At 49.3% G+C, this 12,460-nt stretch overlaps 1 long non-coding RNA gene and 1 pseudogene across 1 annotated transcript; one reads left to right on the plus strand and one right to left on the minus strand.

The window, feature by feature from the left end:
* Window positions 1-200: 200 nt before the first annotated feature.
* LOC146889536 (rRNA N(6)-adenosine-methyltransferase METTL5 pseudogene) lies at window positions 201-5,989 on the plus strand (annotated as a pseudogene).
* A 4,393-nt stretch (window positions 5,990-10,382) lies between these two features.
* Window positions 10,383-11,279, minus strand: LOC146889537 (uncharacterized). Its single transcript, XR_014999896.2, has 2 exons — window positions 10,885-11,279; window positions 10,383-10,706 (listed from the first exon to the last, which is right to left on the minus strand). It is a non-coding gene; the product is annotated as an uncharacterized LOC146889537 (long non-coding RNA).
* Between the last annotated feature and the right edge of the window lie 1,181 nt (window positions 11,280-12,460).

The raw sequence follows: 12,460 nt of genomic DNA on the forward strand, positions 1-12,460 counted from the left end.
CCGGGGTCAGTGTTCCTGCACCAGCAGGGCTTGGAAGGAGGTGGGGGGGGGGAGATGAAGCCCCATGTGATATCATGATGGGTGGACCTTGTTTTGTGTCTGCTGCTGATTTTGTGGTTCACTACTTCCTTGAGAGACCTGCTCTGGGCTACCCTTCTTCCTGGAAGCTCCAAGTCGTTCACGACTGTTTGGGTCTGAACATGACGGGTCCTGGGGACGTTCATCTGCTGGATGCTTCTTCCCAGCTGATGACTCTATTTGGGGAGGTAGTGGTCACTGTCAGAGGTAGGACCTAGCTGTGAGAGGTTGGTCCCTGGAAGGCTGCATTTGACCAGGTCCCGGGTTCTTTCTCTGTTTTTTACCTGCTGATGATGTTCTCCCTCACCATTGGGCCCAGGACTGTGGTCTGACACCACGAACCAGAATAAACCCTCCCCCAAGCTGCCTCATGATGCAGGCCAGTATAGCTCCTGTCTCCACAATGCAGGCCAGTCGGGCTCCTGTCTTCACCCACGCGAGCTAGTAGGGCTCCTGTCCCCACCCACGCGGGTCAGTATGACTCCTGTCTCCACGATGCAGGCCAGTAGGACTCCTGTCTCTACCCACGCAGGTCAGTAGGGCTCCTGTCTCCATGATGCAGGCCAGTAGGACTCCTGTCTCCACCCACGCGGGTCAGTGGGGCTCCTGTCTCCACTCACGCGGGCCAGTAGGGCTCCTGTCTCCACCCACGCGGGCCAGTAGGGCTCCTGTCTCCACAACGCAGGCCAGTAAGGCTATTAGAACTTTCTAAGGAATGTTTACAAATCTCAACCTGTGGACAGCTTTACGTGGACTCCCTATCCAGAACCTTCCCTGTGGGCCTGGGGAGGAAGCATGTCTCATCTTCCACGGCCATTGCACAGGATGCTGTCTGGTCCACAGTAACTTAAAAAACATTTGCTTTGAAGAAGAGCCCAGGAGCTTCACTCTTTGATGTTGCATTGGTGACTTTCCTCACTGCCCGACAACAGCAAGGAAGGGTTTATTGTGACTCACAGTTGGAAGGTGCAGTCCATCATGGTGGGGAAGGCATGGCAGCAGGAGTTCTGAAGCAGTTGAGCACATCACATCTGCAGTGGGGGATGCTGATAGAGACAGGCAACTAGCTTCCACCTTATTCCCTCTAGGACCCCACCCCATAGCATGGCACTGCCTATATTAGGCTGGGTTAATAAATGTCCTTGCAGAAATGACCTGAGGTTTATCTCTTAGGTGACTCTAAATCCTGTCAACAACTAAAATTTACCATCACAGCTGTGTCCTTAGAAAGTCCTTACCCATGACCCACATTCCTACGTGTTGACATCTGTAGAGGTCAGCACTCAGGCAGATGGAACACGTGGTTGATGTGAAAAAAAAAAACAAAAACCGGTTCTGGATCCCAACCCTAGGAGAGGGGTGGAAGGGCCTACTGAGTCCGATGGCACCAATGTTAAAAATGTTGCAGATCCCTGAGTGGCAGCAGTGGGCAGTAGGCCATGAGATCACGCCGTAGGTCCCTGAGCGGTGGCGGGCAGCAGGCAGTGGGTCCTGAGACCATGGCAGGCCACAAAGGCAGCCGGGTCCCAGACAGGACCGAGATGGATAGGCATGCCATGCAGAGTGAAGCTGGATATTTATTTAGTGGGTTATGGAGGGGAAGGGGAGAAGGGGGAAAGAGCAGAGAGAGATACAGAGAAAGAGAGAAACAGAGGGGGGAGGGGAGAAGTGGGGTGAAGGGAGAGACAGAAGCTGCCTCTGAGAGAGAGAGAGAAAGAGAGAGAGGGGGAGAGAGAGAGAGAGAGATAAAGAGAAAGGAGAGAGAGAGAGAGAGAGAGAGAGAGAGAGAGAGAGAGAGAGAGAGGAGAGAGAGAGAGAAGACTCTGAAGATCAGCTTGCCTCAGGGGATGGGGAGCTAGTGTGCGTGGCTTGTCTCTTAAAGGGACAGGACAGACCATTACATTCCCATCACTTTTTTTTATGATAAAAAGGCGGGAGGTTAGGCACAAGAGGTTAAAGAAATTGGGGCGGCAGATTCTCAAGACTACTTCCTGCTTATTTGTGAGTGTCATCTTGGGGGAAACCTAAGAAAGTTGGCTGCTGGTCACATCCTGGCATAGCTGGTTTCTTTGTTTGATGTGGGATTTACCTCTGTATGCTTGAATACCATTAATGAATTAAAAACTGCCTTGGCCTATTGATAGGGCAGAACTTAGGTAAGCAGGTAAGACAGAACTGAATACTGGGAGAAAGAAGGGCGGAGTCAAGAGATACCATGGATCTGCCGCCAGAGATAGATGTGCTGGAACTTTGCTGGTAGGTTACGACCTTGTGGTGATACACAAATAGATTTGTGTTAAATTATTATGTAAGAGTTAGCAAATAAGAAGTTAGAGCTAATGGGCCAAGCAGTGATTTTAATTAATACAATTTCTGTGTGGTTATTTCAGTTCTGGGCGGCCGGGACAAACAAGTGGGCCCTCCTTACAACATTTGTTCCTGTCTGATGTTTGTGGTATGGAAATATCTGCTCTTCCCCCTTCTCCCCTTCCATAACCCACTAAATAAATATTTAACTTCACTCTGCATGGCGTGCCTATCCATCTCGGTGTCTTACCTGCCATGTGACTTCCTGACTGGGACCCGGCTGCCTTCGTGCCCGCTCAGAGATTTGCGGCGTGGTCTCATGGCGCACTGCCCACTGCCGCCACTCAGGGACTTGCAGCGTTTGTGCCGCTATGCTCCTTGGGGAACCTGCAGCATTTTACTTAAACCATTACAATATCCCCCTGCTGTGACCTTGATCCCATGACTAAATGTATACAACTTGAATTTAGCCTCAAAGTGCAAGCTTTGTTATTGTCAAATGATCTATGTATATAAAACATACATTTACTGTTTTTAAAAATAATATTAAAGTCAGCTCCCATGTACTGGGACATAAGACAGTGAACTCATACATTAGTAAAACCCGAGGTGGCCATATTAGATCGGCAGGACCACCACGCCGAGATAGCACCAACTGGGGGGCTTAGAACAACAAAAGTTTACTTTCTCAGTTCTGCAAGCCTGAAGTCAAGGTATCTGCAAGGCTGGCTTCTGTGGGCTGTGAGGGAGAAAGTGTGCATCTGTCAATGAGCTCTGGAGGACTGGCTCGTTGTCAGTGGCTTTGGCTTCACGAAGCCTCTCTCAGTCTTGGCCTCTGTGGTCACAGCCACATGGCATTTCCCCTGTGTATCCACATTCCTCCGAGTCCCTTTTCTGGAATAGAATAGAGTCTTATGTAGCCCATGCAAATCAAAAATTTGGTGTATATCTGAGAGTAATTTTGCATTCTTGATCCTCCTGCCTCTCTCTCTCAGGTGTTGTGCTGTGGAATCTCCTTCAGCCAATGGCCTTTGAGAAACTGGACCGGAGTTGAGCGTGGCCTAGTGGCACTCATGAGCCCCCGCCCCCCGGCTCCTGGTTTCTGTCTGTTCCTTCTATTCCTTTTGTGCAGAGGACTGTGATCTCTGAGTCCCCCTTAAATGAAGAACCCTTTATCACTCAGTTCTGAGCTAGTGTGGGACTGCTTTATTCGTGTGCTCCTACAGTGTTGGGGTGACAGACATGTGCCACCGGGCCTACTACCTCCTCCTTTGCTTTTGCTTTTGCAACAGGATCTGGCTTCAAGGCTCAGGTTAGGTTTAAAACACCAATCTCCTGTCTCCAATGACTGGGTGCGAGGATCACAGGTAGGCACCACTATGCCCGGATCGTGTTCCTTTTCCAGTTTCGCCAGTCATGGCTGCCACTCAGGGATTGTGAAGGGGGTGACAGGGGTGGTCTTTCTTGATCCTCCTGCACCACCCCCTCAGTCGCTACAACCACTGGCCCTCCCCTCTGAAGCCCCTGTGTGCTCTTGACTCTGCTTCAACTTCGCAAGTCAGCTTTATTCTGTCTGGCACCTTCCCTTTGATTAAATTTTCTCATGGTAGCCTGCTAAGCTCAGTATGATTACAACTTCTAACCCAGCTAACTCTTAAGAACCCTTGACACGTCCATGTGTTCAGAGTGCATCACAAAAGGAGAGTTGGGACAGCAGCTGTCTTGTTGTAACCTGTGGGACTCGGAAGCTGGGGTCTTGTGTTACTGTGGATTATAGGAATGGGTCCTTTTCTGCCTCCTCTGACTCAGATAACCAGACTCCACAACAGCAGAGACTGTGACAGACCGGCGAGGAGAAAGCAGTTGCAGGTGAGGCTGTCAATCCAGCAGGCTCTGCCTCCCTGGGCCTGGAAACGGAGGAAGCATCTTCTCTGGTGGTAGCAGTGGTGACATTTGAGCATCTATATTTTGAACTTTCCAATCTTTCCCCCCCACTATTGCGATTTTTTAAAAAGCCACTTTGGAAATACACTTAGACATGGTCCTGATTAGCTTGAATACAGTGACAGGGCAGCTCCCATGGTTGATGTTTGGAAAGTTCAGTTTTCTTCACACTGCAAAAGCTATTTTGTTTTCTAAAATTGCATCTGGGGCACTCACTTAGGATCCAGTTGGTTCATATACTGGAACACCCCCTCCAACAAAATTGCTATAAGCTCCTCCCTCTACAACCCTACCCATCAGAATAAAGGAGAGAGACAGAGAGACAAGAGGCCATTATTTAACTTCTGCTACGTCGTTTAACAAACATGATGTCCCCATCTGAACCCCTGGGATCTGTGACTATGTTACGTTGCCCAGTTGGAAAAGGGGCTGAAGCAACAGATGGGCAGATGGAGCTAACTCTGGGTTAGCCAAAACTTCCCTGGCAGGAATCTAGAAGGGTATGAAAACACCGGGGAGAGCTGTATGCTAAAACATCGAGTGACGAGTGCACGGAACTAAAGGTTGTAAAGTGGGCAGGGCCGATGGAAAGAGGGCCTTTGTTCCTCATCCCAGCCTTGCTTATAGATGCCCCAGTGGGACTTGGAGGAAAAGGGACAAGTCCTAAGCAGGTTCATAGACAGTGTTTAAGCCCCAGCCTGGGCTCATGGGGATCCTGTGGGTCATTAGTCAAGGGCCCCTCCAGGTAGGGCCTCCATCACAGGCCTGAGTCTGTCTTCTTCTAGAACCAAGTGCTGAGTCTCTTCCCCCACCCTAATCACTCTTCTGAGCTTGCTCCCCCTCCCCAGGATGAGGGGGTTTCTCTGGTGGTCCCTGGGTTTTAAGAGGGGTCACAGCACAGATGTAGGCACGGGCTAAAGAAAGGTTGTAGGTGACGCTCCAGGGGCACATCTCAAACGCCAAGGTGCCACCAACTGGGGATCCCCTGGAGATTTTTGACTATTAAAAGGCAGATTGTGGGTGCGCGCGCTGGCGCTTCCGGCGCTGCAGGGAGGGCCCGCGAGGACTGTCAGGTTTGCTTCATCATGTAATCCTGCATCTCCCCACTGCCCAGAGCGGCGATCTCCGCGAGCATGCATGCTGTATACAATCCGTAATACATATGATGACATTGAAGATAAAGTGGTTGCAGATCTAGGATGTGGTTGTGAAGTACTTAGCATCGGGGCTGCGGTGTTAGGAGCAGGGCTGTGTGGGATCTGACATAGACGAAGACGCACTGGAAATATTTACTCGGGACGTGGAAGAGTTTGATTAACAAACATGGGTATGATTCAGTGTGATGTGTGCGCGTTATGTAACAGAATGTCCAAATTATTTGTTACCATAATTATGAATCCTCCCTTTGGAACCAAAAATAATAAAGCTACAGATACGGCTTTTCTGAAGACTGCTTTGGGAACGGCAAGAGCAGCAGTCTATTCTTTACACAAACCCTCAACTAGAGAACAGGTTCAAAAGAAAGCTGCAGAATGGAAAGTCGAGGTAGAGATTACTGCAGAGCTTCGCTAGGACCTGCCAGCGTCATACAACTCTCATAAAAAGAAATCAGTGGACATCCAAGTGGACCTAATTCGCTTTTCTTTTTAAAAGCTTCTGAAGACAAAGCGCAGCTTAAAATCTAAGATGAATAAAAACAATGCTTACTAAAAAACAAAACAAAACAAAACAAACAAACAAAAACCCACAAGCGCAGACTGTGTTTCAGCTGACCTAGAGCGGTGCTGAGAGTTCTTTCTTTTTTCATTTGAGACAGAGTCTCAGGTAGCCCAGGCTGGTCTCAGGTAGCCCAGGCTGGTCTCAGGTAGCCCAGGCTGGTCTCAGGTAGCCCAGGCTGCTCTGAGCTCTCCCTGTAGCCAAGGCAGGCTTCGAATTCCCGGTCTTCCTGCTTCTATCTCCCAAGTACTGGGATTCTAGGCTGCCACAGTCCCGGGGTCTCTGCATTTCTAACAAGCTCCCGGAGCTTCTGCTGCTGCTGCTGCTGCTGCTGCTGCAGGCAGAGTCAGCTGGGCACAGAGCCCTATGTCACTGTGCTTAAGGACAGGGGTTCATGCCTTAGAGCACTGCTTCAGACCACGCATGGCTGTGTATGCATTTAAATCTAGTGAGACAGAGCTGGCAGCTCTCCGGGTTCAAGGCTGGCCTGGTGTACAGAGCAAGTTCTGGAGCAGTCAGGGCTACACAAAGAAACCTTGTCGAGGGGTGGGGGGCGGCTTCTCTTCCAGAGAACCTAGGTTCAATTCCCCACTCACATCGGCAACTCTGTAACTCCAGTTGCAGGGGATCTGATGTCCTCTTCTGGCCTCCCCAGGTACGCACACGATGCATAGACATACACACAGTAATACACATGCGCACACACGCGCACACACACACACACACGCACACGCACACATACACACGCACACACACACGCACACGCACACACACACATGCACACATGCACGCGCACACACACACACACACACACACACACAATTTTTAAAACCCAGGCATTCGGGCAGAGGCAAGAAAAGTGTGCGTTCAAGACCAGTCTTGGCAACTTAGTAGGCCTATAGTTCAAAAATAAAAACAAGCCACTTGTCCTTAGAAGCCCATCCTATGCTCAGCTGTGCCCACTTTTCTGCTGAGCACCTGTCTTTCTCTGAACCCTCATGTTTAAACATATACTAAAAAACCTTTAAATAAAATCTCTAATTCTGTTTCATTAAAACAAACAAACACTGAAGAGTTGGCTCAGCAGTTAAGAGCACTGGCTGCTCTTGCAAAAGACCCAGGTTCTATTCCCAGCTCCCATATGGCAGCTCACAACTGTCTGTAACTCTAGTTCCAGGGGATCTGACACCTTCTGCTCTCCAAGGGCACCAGGCACACACATGGTGTACACAAACAGGCAGGAAAAACATTCATACACATGAAAGAATAAAAATAACTACAGTCGGCCTGGAGATGCACATTTGTGATCTCCACACTCGGGTGGAGGCAGGAGGCTCAGGTCAGTCATGGTGCCGCATGGACAGCCTTTTTTTGTTGTTTATTTTGTTTTTGTTTTTGTTTTTGTTTTTGTTTTTGTTTTTGTTTCTTTGTACAACAGTCCTGGTACACACTTTGTAGACCAGGCTAGCCTTGAACTCACGGATGGATCCACCTGTCTCTGCCTCCCAAGTGCTGGGATTAAGGGCGCATGCACCACCACTGCCCGGTGGTGCACATACATTTTAATCCCGTTTAGGAGACAAAGGCAGGTGGAGCTCTGTGAGTTCGAGGCCAGCCTGGACTACATAGTGAGTTCTAGGGCAGCCAGAGCCTCATAATGAGACCCTGTCTCAAAAAAGAAAAAGAAGAATTAAGCTGACCGACAGGTCAGTGCCTACTGTACAAGCCCAGGAAAACCTGAGTTTGATCCCTGGAACCCACAATAGAAGGAGACAACAGACTTCTGAAAGTTGTCCTCTGACCTCCACATGGCAAGTGCATGGTCACATCACACAGTAATAATTTGTTCAGGGCCTAGAGCTCAGTATGGTTTGGCTGGCTTCAAACTCAAAAGAGATCTGCCTGCATCTGCCTTCAAAGTGTTGGGATTAAAAGTGTAGCCCATACTGACCGACATGGTGAGTACCAGGTCAGCCAGAGCTGCATAGTGAGGCCTGTCCCCACCCCATAAAATAATAGCAATAATAATAAATTGATTTTTATTTATTCTTGTGGGGTGGGTAAATGTGGCACAGACTGCATATGGAGGTCAAAGGACAACTTTGTGGAGGTTCCACCTTGACACAGGCTACACAGCAAGTGTTTTTACCCGCGAGTAAAAGCGGACACATCAATAAAATAACTTTTAATTTAAAAATATAGAAATAAGTCAGGCAGTGGTAGCTTTAATCCCAGCACTTGGGAAGTAGAGGCAGGCAGATCTCTGAGTTTGGGGCCAGCCTCAAACTTGTCCTAGAGCAAGTTCTAGGACAGCCACAGAAGGCTACAAAGAGAAATCCTGTCTCAAAAAAATAAAATAAAATAAAATAAATGAATGAATGAATAAAAGGGGTTGGAAAGCACTTGCTTAGCCTGTGCAGGCTCCTGAGCTCCCTCATACTGAAGTAAAACAAAAGGCAAACCCAGCAAGACCTGCTGCTCATCAGGAATGAAAGCCGGCTCCTTCGCCACCACCAGCCAGTCTGTAATGAAAGCCTTTGGCTTCAGTTGTCGTCAGGGCACTGAGGGAATGTGTAACCTAATATTATTGTGTGTGAGTGAATGGCTCAGACCTAGGAAGGTAGAAAGACTCGGCCTCCCTCCTTTCTCAGGTGACGCGAGTACCAGGGTCCACCTGGGTGGACCTGGGTCACTCAGCAGAGCCACTTGGCCCTCTGAGCTGTCAGGCACAGGGCTGTGTTTCCATCTACTGGATTATGAGAACCAGGCCTGCGAGCCAGGTTACAGCAGCCGCAGCTCTTAGGTTTCTGATTTCTCTTTCCCTTTTGTACATTTTTAGCTACAGCATTTAGAAAGCAAGCCAGCTAAACACAATGGGACCCAGACTGGAGTTATGTTGAAACCGGACTCTATGCAGGCCATGCTTTTAATGGCTCTTGATGGGATCTCACCTGCAGAGACCAGATGCAGAAGTGGTTCTGGGGCACAGTAGCTTCTGTTACTACCTTTGCTTTCTAAGACCAAGGACACCAGTTCCACTCAATGCAGAACATTAGTGCCAGCCAACTGGTTCTTGGGATCGATAAACATGGTTATTTAATCTGAGGGATCATTGTACCTGAAGCCCTCTCCCTCTAAAACATGCATCTATAATATTCCATAAACTGTCTAGAGTTCCTAGTGGATCTGTGGAGGAAATGAGGCCCTGTGTTTGATCTCCAGTTATAGGAAAGGGAGAAGGAAGGGAAGGGGTGGGGCGGGAGGAAGGGGAGAGGGGAAAGGGGAAAAGGAAGGAGACCGACCCTTGGCCTTGCAGCACTGGTGATCATGAACTGACTGGAAAAGACGATCCTCCAGCACCACGGGCATCCATGGGAATGCCAGCATTTCCGTTTGCTTCTGGGAGTCTCCAGGAGAACAAGGCATGAGGAATTTCTGAGAGATTCACAACGTTTAGCTAAGAAAGTCTAAATATTACCCAGGTGTGGTGGCTCATGCCTATCACTCATGAGGCTGAGGCAGGAGGATTGCTTTGAGGTGGAGGCTAGCGTGTCTCAACAAAAACAGTTAGGTTCTTGGTGAGGGACATAGACTCTGAAAACATGGTATTGAACAAAAGGAACCGGTCACAAGAGAAGATGGAAATGTGAGTCCATTCACTCGAGGATCAGGCCAGCAGCCAGGTAACCTGGGCTGAGGCAGACTGGAAAATTGGTTCCCTCTGGCCACAACAGGTTATGTAAGAAGGGAGTGTGAGGGGGTTGGTAACTCAATTCATTCTCTCTCTCTCTCTCTCTCTCTCTCTCTTCCTCCCTTCTTCCCTCCCTCTATCTTTACTCACACCAGCTTCTTTTTCTCCTTTGGAAATATGGTCTCATGTAGTCCTTGAGTTCCCAATGTAGGGTGGGGGCGGGGGACTTGAACTTCTGATTCTTCTGTCTTCCTTTCAAGTGCTGGGATTAGAAGTCTATACCACCACCATTCCCCTATGTGTTGCTGGGGATTAAACCTCAGACTTCACACAGGCTAGATGAGCATTCTACCAACTGAGCAACATCTCTGGGCCGATTTTATTATTACTATTTCAGTTGTCTGTGTTGAGACAGGGTTTTTCTGTGTAGCCCTGGTTGTCAAATATATCAATATACAAGGATTTGGGGAGAGAATAGAAAGAAGGGGAAAAGGGACCTGAACTTGAGGACCTTTGTCCCCTTGCTACGCCACAATTTCAGCTATGTTATGACACGGATATTCAGTCATTAATTCAGAAGCCAGTACCATGCCATGGGACTTCCTAGCCTCCAGAACTATGAGAAATAGATACAGAGCGATAGATATTATTCGGTCTGAGTAGCGAATTCTGTTATATTATTCTGTTATAGTAGCAAGAAACAGGTAAAGACACCTTCCCCTTGGGATCAATAAATTCCTTGTGGGGAACCTTGAAATTCTGTAGTGTGCCGCTTCTCCTCTCACAGGGCCCCTCCCATTGGCATCCGCCAATTCTTGTTCAGGCCCTGTGAACCGATTAAAGGAAAGTATTCCAGCCTCAGGGCTTCTGCGCTCTCTTTGTGAGCATTAAACACGGCTAACTCGGTTCGCTCTACTGACCCAGGCAAGATCCTTTGTCATGGGCTTCAGCTTCTCCAGGGAGTGCGGAACTAGAAAAGGAGGAAAGAGGAAGGAGAAGGCATGAAAGGATGGAGTTGAGGGCGCTCAGAGCATCTGCCCCAGGGGCTGAACCTTCCCAAGGTCGGTCACCTCTCTAAGTGTTCCCGGGAAACACAGGCTGCCTCCCGTCTTACCCGCTACATCATTGCAACATATGCCTGACTTAACCTGGATTACGGTCGGGTTCTGAGAGAAGCTGCTTTCAGTCAACCGTGGACTGAAACAGGACAGTGGTCCCCTGAGATCCTGTTGCCTAGTGACATCCTCCGTATCTCGGTTAGCGCGCGTGCAATATGCGATGTCCGTGCAGCGATGAAATCGCCCACGGACAGGTTTCTCAGAACCCGGCCCCGTCACTAAGCAACGTGTGACTACTTCCGCAGAAGTTTACGTCTCAGTCTTCTGCGCCTGTTATGTTCCCTAACACAGTAAGTGTTGCTTATAGCCCTCCAGATGTTCCCAGGCACCGCGCTCTCTAATCTAGGGACACCTGTTCCCGAGACGTGCCTGCCCAAGTGGTACAAGAAGTCCTGAGAGCGACTGCAACATGGGCTGGGCTGGCATTTCTGTTACCTCTCGTTTCAACGCGGCCCCGCGGGACGCAAGAGCCCTTGGTAGCCAAGCCGGCTTCAGCAGCTGTGGCCAACAGACCAGTGACTGCAGGCCTACCTACCAAGACCCCACTCTGTCTCCAGGACTTTAAGAAGAATCAGGTCTGGAGACCACGGAGGCACAGTCAACTCTTCACTCACACTCCAAGTCGCATGGGAGTGTCGGTGGGCACTGTGGCGTGAAGTGTTCCCCACAGGCTCATGGGCTAGTGCTTAGCCCCCGCTGGTGGTGCTGGGGTGTGGAACCTTTGGGATGTGGAGCCTCAACTGGGGGGGGCAGAGAAAGGAGGGCAAATTAGCTCCACTTTCTGCCTACCCTCTGTATCTAAATTGGGGGACCTCAAGCTCCTGATGCCAGGCCTCCCCCACCAGATGGAAGGTGTCCCCTCAAACTGTAAGCCCTCCCAAAATGCCTCCTCTCTTCTTTCTTGTCAGACATTTGGTGACAAAAATGAGAAAAGTAATTAACACAGTGGATTCCTGCAGTCTGGTGGAGCTGCCACAGACAGCGGAAGTTGGGCTCAGAGCTGCACTGTCTACAGCAGAGGTTCTCACCCGTCCTAATGCTGGGACCCTTAAATACAGTTCCTCGTGTTGAGGTGATCATGAACCATAACATTATTTCCATTGCAACTTCATAACCGTAATTGTGCTATTCTTATGAATCGCAATGGAAATATGTTTAGAGATGGGGGTTTGTCGAAAGGGTCACGACCCACAGGGCTGAGAAACCCATTGGTCAACAGGAAGAAGCCTTGGTCTTAGTATTGCTTGGCCTAAGGGAGTCTGGGAATCAGTGATATTCTGGAAACCGTTACTGGAATCTTCCTTCCCTGGCAGTCTATGCAGAGATTCTTTTGTTTTTGCTTTTTCGAGACAGGGTTTCGAGTTTTCCTAGCTGTCCTGGAACTAGCTCTTGTAGACCAGGCTGGCCATGAATTCACAGAGATCCTCCTGCCTCTGCCTCCCGAGTGCTGGGATTAAAGGCATGCGCCACCACTGCCCAGCTACTCAGAGATTCTTGTGAGTTTGGTGCTCTTGAGGCAAGAATCAAGTATCCCAGGCTGGCCTGAATTGGATATACAGCCACGGATGGCCTTGAATTTCTGGTTCTTGTGTCTCGACCTCCTGAG

The sequence above is a fragment of the Myodes glareolus genome, chromosome 25, assembly GCF_982192425.1.
Source record: "Myodes glareolus chromosome 25, mMyoGla1.1, whole genome shotgun sequence".
Taxonomy (NCBI): Eukaryota; Metazoa; Chordata; class Mammalia; order Rodentia; family Cricetidae; genus Myodes; species Myodes glareolus.